The 5,913-nt window shown below is 49.0% G+C and overlaps 1 long non-coding RNA gene across 1 annotated transcript in view; it reads left to right on the top strand.

Annotated features, from left to right (window-relative positions):
• The window catches only part of LOC113408917, a 15,332-nt gene extending 9,481 nt beyond the window's left edge, over positions 1-5,851 (top strand). The window contains exon 3 of the long non-coding RNA XR_003370398.2: positions 5,678-5,851. This is a non-coding gene — a long non-coding RNA (uncharacterized LOC113408917). The remainder of the gene's footprint in view (positions 1-5,677) is intronic.
• The last annotated feature ends 62 nt before the right edge of the window (positions 5,852-5,913 follow it).

The raw sequence follows: 5,913 nt of genomic DNA, 5'->3' as shown, positions 1-5,913 counted from the left end.
TAGTTGGGGTTATTTTTTCCAATGTGCATTACTTTACATTTATCCACATTAAATTTCATTTGCCATTTTGTTGCCCAATCACTTAGTTTTGTGAGATCTTTTTGAAGTTCTTCACAGTCTGCTTTGGTCTTAACTATCTTGAGCAGTTTAGTATCATCTGCAAACTTTGTCACCTCACTGTTTACCCCTTTCTCCAGATCATTTATGAATAAGTTGAATAGGATTGGTCCGAGGACTGACTCTTGGGGAACACCACTAGTTACCCCTCTCCATTCTGAGAATTTACCATTAATTCCTACCCTTTGTTCCCTGTCTTTTAACCAGTTCTCAATCCATGAAAGGACCTTCCCTTTTATCCCATGTTGCTCCCCTCTGGACTCTCTCCAGCTTGTGCACATCTTTCCTGAAAAGAAACTGCAAACTTTGCCACCTCACTGTTTACTCCTTTTTCCAGATCATTTATGAATATGTTGCATAGGACTGGGCCCAGTACAGCCCCCTGGGGGACACCACTATTTACCTCTCTCCATTCTGAAAACTGACCATTTATTCCTACCCTTTGTTTCCTATCTTTTAACTGGACTGCCTGGCAATGCTTTCAGGATCATCTAACAATCTTTAATTTAATTTAATGACAGCCTTTCGTTATCTTAATCACTCTCCCTCTGTTAGGGGTTTTTAAGGCCCAGCTTGACAAAGCCCTGGCTGGGATGATTTAGTTGGGGTTGGTCCTGCTTTGAGCAGGGGGTGGGACTAGATGACCTCCTGAGGTCCCTTCCAATCTTGATATTCTATGATTCTCTGTTTATACACAAAGTCCAGGGCTGCCCCGGGGGGGGGGGCAATTTGCCCCAGGCCCCGGGCCCCACAGAGGCCCCGTGAGCCCTGGCCCAGCGGCGGTCCGGGTCTTCGGCGACATTTCGGCGGCAGCGGGCCCTTCAGTGCTGCTGAAGACGTGGAGCGACTGAAAGGCCCCCGCCGCCAAAATGCCGCCGAAGACCCAGACCGCCGCCAGGTGAGTACAAGCGCCGCAGCTCCCCGGCTTTGCCCCAGGCCCCCTGAATCCTATGGGTGGCCCTGGCAAAGTCCCTGCCCCAAGGGCAGAAGTTGGTAGCAGCACAGAGCTCATCACATTCCACACTCAGGCTCTGCCTCCTTGGAGCTGAGCACCCCTATTTTTTTGCTGTGGGTGCTTGAGCCCTGGAGCACCCATGGAGTGGGCGCCTATGGACACAGGGCACATTCTTCCACAAGAAGGTTGTTGTCTCATATGGAATTTGTGATCCACTCTAACCCCCAGGTCCGTTTTAGCAGCACTGCCACCTAGCCAGTTATTCCCCATTGTGTAGCTCTGCATTTGATTTTTCCTTCCCATTTGAAGTCTTTACTGAATTTCATCTTGTTGGATTCAGAGCAGTTCTCCAATTTGTCAAGGTTGTTTTGAATTCTAATCCTGTCCTCCAAGTGCTTCCAACCCCTCCCGGCCTGGTGTCATTTACAAACTTTATAAATGTACTTTCCACTCCATTATCCAAGCCATTTATGAAAATATTGAGTAGTACCAGACCCAGGACCAGTGGGACCCCACTCGATACACCTTCCCAGTTTGACAGTGAACCATTCATAGAATCACAGAATCATAGAATATCAGAGTTGGAAGGGACCTCAGGAGGTATCTAGTCCAATCCCCTGCTCAAAGCAGGACCAATCCCCAGCTAAATCATCCCAGCCAGGGCTTTGTCAAGCCTGACCTTAAAAACCTCTAAGGAAGGAGATTCCACCACCTCCCTAGGTAACCCATTCCAGTGCTTCACCACCCTCCTAGTGAAAAAGTGTTTCCTAATATCCAACCTAGACCTTCCCAACTGCAACTTGAGACCATTGCTTCTTGTTCTGTCATCTGGTACCACTGAAAACAGTCTAGATCCATCCTCTTTGGAAGCCCCTTTCAGGTAGTTGAAAGCAGCTATCAAATCCCCCCTCATTCTTCTCTTCTGCAGACTAAATAATCCCAGTTCCCTCACCCTCTCCTCATAAGTCATGTGCTCCAGCCCCCCTAATCATTTTTGTTGCCCTCCGCTGGACTCTTTTCAGTTTTTCCACATCCTTCTTGTAGTGTGGGGCCCAAAACTGGACACAGTACTCCAGATGAGGCCTCACCAATGCCGAATAGAGAGGAATGATCACATCCCTCGATCTGCTGGCAATGCCCCTACTTATAAAGCCCAAAATGCCGTTAGCCGTCTTGGCAACAAGGGCACACTGTTGACTCATATCCAGCTTCTCGTCCACTGTAACCCCTAGGTCCTTTTCTGCAGAACTGCTGCCTAGCCCGTCAGTCCCTAGTCTGTAGCAGCGCATGGGATTCTTCTGTCCTAAGTGCAGGACTCTGCACTTGTCTTTGTTGAACCTCATCAGATTTCTTTTGGCCCAATCCTCTAATTTGTCTAGGTCCCTCTGTATCCTATCCCTACCCTCCAGCGTATCTAACACTCCTCCCAGTTTAGTGTCATCTGCAAACTTGCTGAGGGTGCAGTCCACGCCATCCTCCAGATCATTAATGAAGATATTGAACAAAACCAATCCCAGGACCGACCCTTGGGGCACTCCGCTTGATAACTCCTCTTTGAGTATGCTCTTTCAACCTGTTCTGCACCCACCATACAATAATTTCATGGAGACCACGTTTCCCTAGTTTGCATATGAGAATGGCAGGTGGGACTGTATCAAAGCCTTACTAAATCCAAGATATATCAAGTGTACTGCTTCCCCCAGCTGTAATAGGAAGAGAGCCTAAGATATGAGCCTTTATATCAGAGGCCTGGTATGAGGCTCGAGCTAAAGTAGTGGACAAGCTTTGCTGATATAAAGCAAAGTTAGCAAAAGTCAGGCTGTGAGCAAACGTCAGGCTCTGCCCCATTGCAAGTTCACAGAATCCGGCAAGAACAGGGCTGATATTGCAGAAACGCACATTCCCAAAGAGTGCTAGGCACGGAGCACTCACGCAAACACGTTCCAGAAGAGTGGTACCAAAACATCCCAGTATCAAGGATGGTACAAAAACATTCCCCAAGGAGAACAGGAACACACTGACCCCTCCTAAAAGATAAGGTCAGGATGACAGGGTGATGGATAGAGATGTTTTAATTGAACCAACATGTTCAAGGAGTTGGGTGATAACTACCCACGTCAGGGAGCAGTAACTATGTCAGGGGGCACTGCGTAACTTGTTTCTATCGGGGTATGAAGAGGTATCTCTGCGACAGTGTCTTGGTCCAGTTGAGGGGGGAACGGAAAGTCCCGCCATTCACTGAGCTGGTTCATTGTCACGGGTATACATGTATTAAGTGTACTTGTAGAGTCCTCCAGGTGCTATTACCGTGCTTTGTCGACAATAACCTGGCCGGGTGCCTTTGCCCCTTAACGGGTCTTGTGGTCATTGGGTGGTTCACTCGAGGTCAGTTGTGCCAGCTGTTTTGTGCAGAGCTGGGGCAGCACACAGAGAGAACACACACGCAGCCAAACATCTAACAACACCATCCACTAGGCTAGTGACCCTGTTAAGGAAGGAATTTAGGTTGGTTTGACATGATTTGTTCTTGACAAATCCATGCTGACTGTTCCTTACAACCCCATCATTCTCTTGGTGCTTACAAATTGATGGTTTAATAATTTGTTCCAGTACCTTTCCGGGGACAAAGTCAGGTTGTAACGATGCTGGTTCTGGCGGGACCCAACTGAGACTATCAATTCAGGACAAATTGCTCAGAGCAGGGCAGTTACAGCCCAAGGCTGGGGTTTTTCCACCTCTAAGGCAAACCAAACCAGCCAGACAGACAGGACTTTGGTCTCACCCCACTGGCTAACCACAAGTCACACAAGCAATTCCCTTAGACACTCCAGTTTCCCAGTATCACCACCAGTGCCACTCGTTATGGGGACGAATGGTTATGAAAACCAAACCCCATTAAAAGAAAAAAAAGGTTCTCTCGATCCCAAAGGACCAAGCCCCAGATCCAGGTCAATATACAAATTAGATCTTACCCACAAATCACGCTGTTGCCAATCCTTTAGAATCTAAAATCTAAAGGTTTATTCATAAAAGGAAAAAGATAGAGATGAGGGTTAGAATTGGTAAAATGGAATCAATTACATACAGTAATGGCAAAGTTCTTGGTTCAGGCTTGTAGCAGTGATAGAATAAACTGCAGGTTCAAATCAAGTCTCTGGAACATCCCCAGCTGGGATGGGTCCTCAGTCCTTTGTTCAGAGCTTCAGTTTGTAGCAAAGTCCCTCCAGAGGTAAGAAGCAGGACTGAAGACAAGATGGAGATGAGGCATCAGCCTTTTATAGTCTTTTCCAGGTGTAAGAAAACCTCTTTGTTCTTACTGTGGAAAATTACAGCAAAATGGAGTCTGGAGTCACATGGGCCAGTCCCTGCATCCTTTGCTGAGTTGCAAGGCGTATCTGCCTTCTCTCAATGGGTCAATTGTATAGCTGATGGTCCTTAATGGGCCATCAAGCAGGCTAGGCAGAGCTAACACCAACTTGTCTGGGATGTTTCCCAGAAGCATAGCATAAGTTTGAAATACAGACAGTATAGAGCCAATATCCATAACTTCAACTACAAAATTGATACACACGTATAGACAGCATAATCATAACCAGCAAACCATAACCTTGTCTTAGACACCTCATTTGACCCCCTTTATACAAGATTTGGTGCCACTACAGGACCATGGTTGCAACAATGATCTATATGGTCCCAGAGTATATCAATAACGTCACACAGGTCTATAATTCTCAGAGTCCTCTTTGCTCCCCCTTTTAAAGATAGGCCCTGTCTGCCCTTCTCCAGAACTCTGGGACCTCGCCCGTCCTCCTGGAGTTCTGTGAGATAATTGCTAACGGTTCTGAGACTGCTTCAGCCAGTTCCTTAGGTACCCCAGGATGAATCATGCTGAGGTCCTAGGGGCTGTTGCCAAGAAGAAGCTCCCCCTGCTCCCCCCACGGGGAGAGGCACTTGGCAGCTGGCTGAAGTGGTCCCTGTGTGTAGCTGGGGTAGAGCCTGGAATCCTTGGGGTGAAGCTCTACAGAATGACAGAGACCAGGTGGGTGAGGTCCTATATTTTATTGGGCCAATAAGAGGATTGCCTCACCCACCTCGTCTCTCTAATCTCCTGGGACCAACTCAGCTACAGCAACACTGCAAACAGAATGAGAGAAATATTAACTCCGTTATTTGTTTAACTCCCTTCCTTCCTCCCAATCCTCCGCCCCCGGCCCCCAGGGTGAGGTTAGATCAGGAGCTGGAGCCACATTCAAAGTTAATGCACAGCCAGGCCATGAAGTGTTTCCTCTGCCCAGCAGGGAAGTTGTGTGTAAGGGCTGAAGACGACACAGAGCCCATCAGCCTCCCCCCCCACTGAGTTCCCCAGCCCAGTGCCCGGCGTTGAGTCCTGGAGTGGGTGATAAACGCACTAGTCACAATGATAACGGCCCATGGGTGTGAAATCTGTTGGAGAGCAGCCAGCCCAGCCCAGCCCAGGCCCTGTGGAGGTGACAGCCGGCAGCCTGTGGTGTGGTAACAACTCATGTGGCTCCGCCAAGGTGCCCGAGAGGCCCCTGTTCAAAGCGTGTCTCAGACCCCTCACCCCCATCTCACTCCTGTGTACAGAAAAGTGTAAAGCTCCAGACACCCGGGACGCCAGGGTCCGGTTCGCCCTCAAGCAGCAGTTTTACAGCCCAGGGGACTCGGTGACATGGAGCTGCCCTGCGGGGTACCGGCCCTCGCAGCCTGCGATCAGATGCACTAGACGGGGAAGCCAGAATGTCTGGAGTGGGACAGCCGCCTGCACTGGTGAGTGTGAGCCCCGGAGTCACCGCGATCACAGGGCTCCGGCGTCCCCCCCC

This window comes from Terrapene carolina, unplaced genomic scaffold (assembly GCF_002925995.2).
Source record: "Terrapene carolina triunguis isolate 2854851 unplaced genomic scaffold, T_m_triunguis-2.0 Scaffold26734, whole genome shotgun sequence".
Lineage (NCBI taxonomy): Eukaryota > Metazoa > Chordata > Testudines > Emydidae > Terrapene > Terrapene triunguis.
The sequence above is the reverse complement of the archived record's forward strand: the minus strand, read 5'-3'. Positions and strand labels throughout refer to the sequence as shown.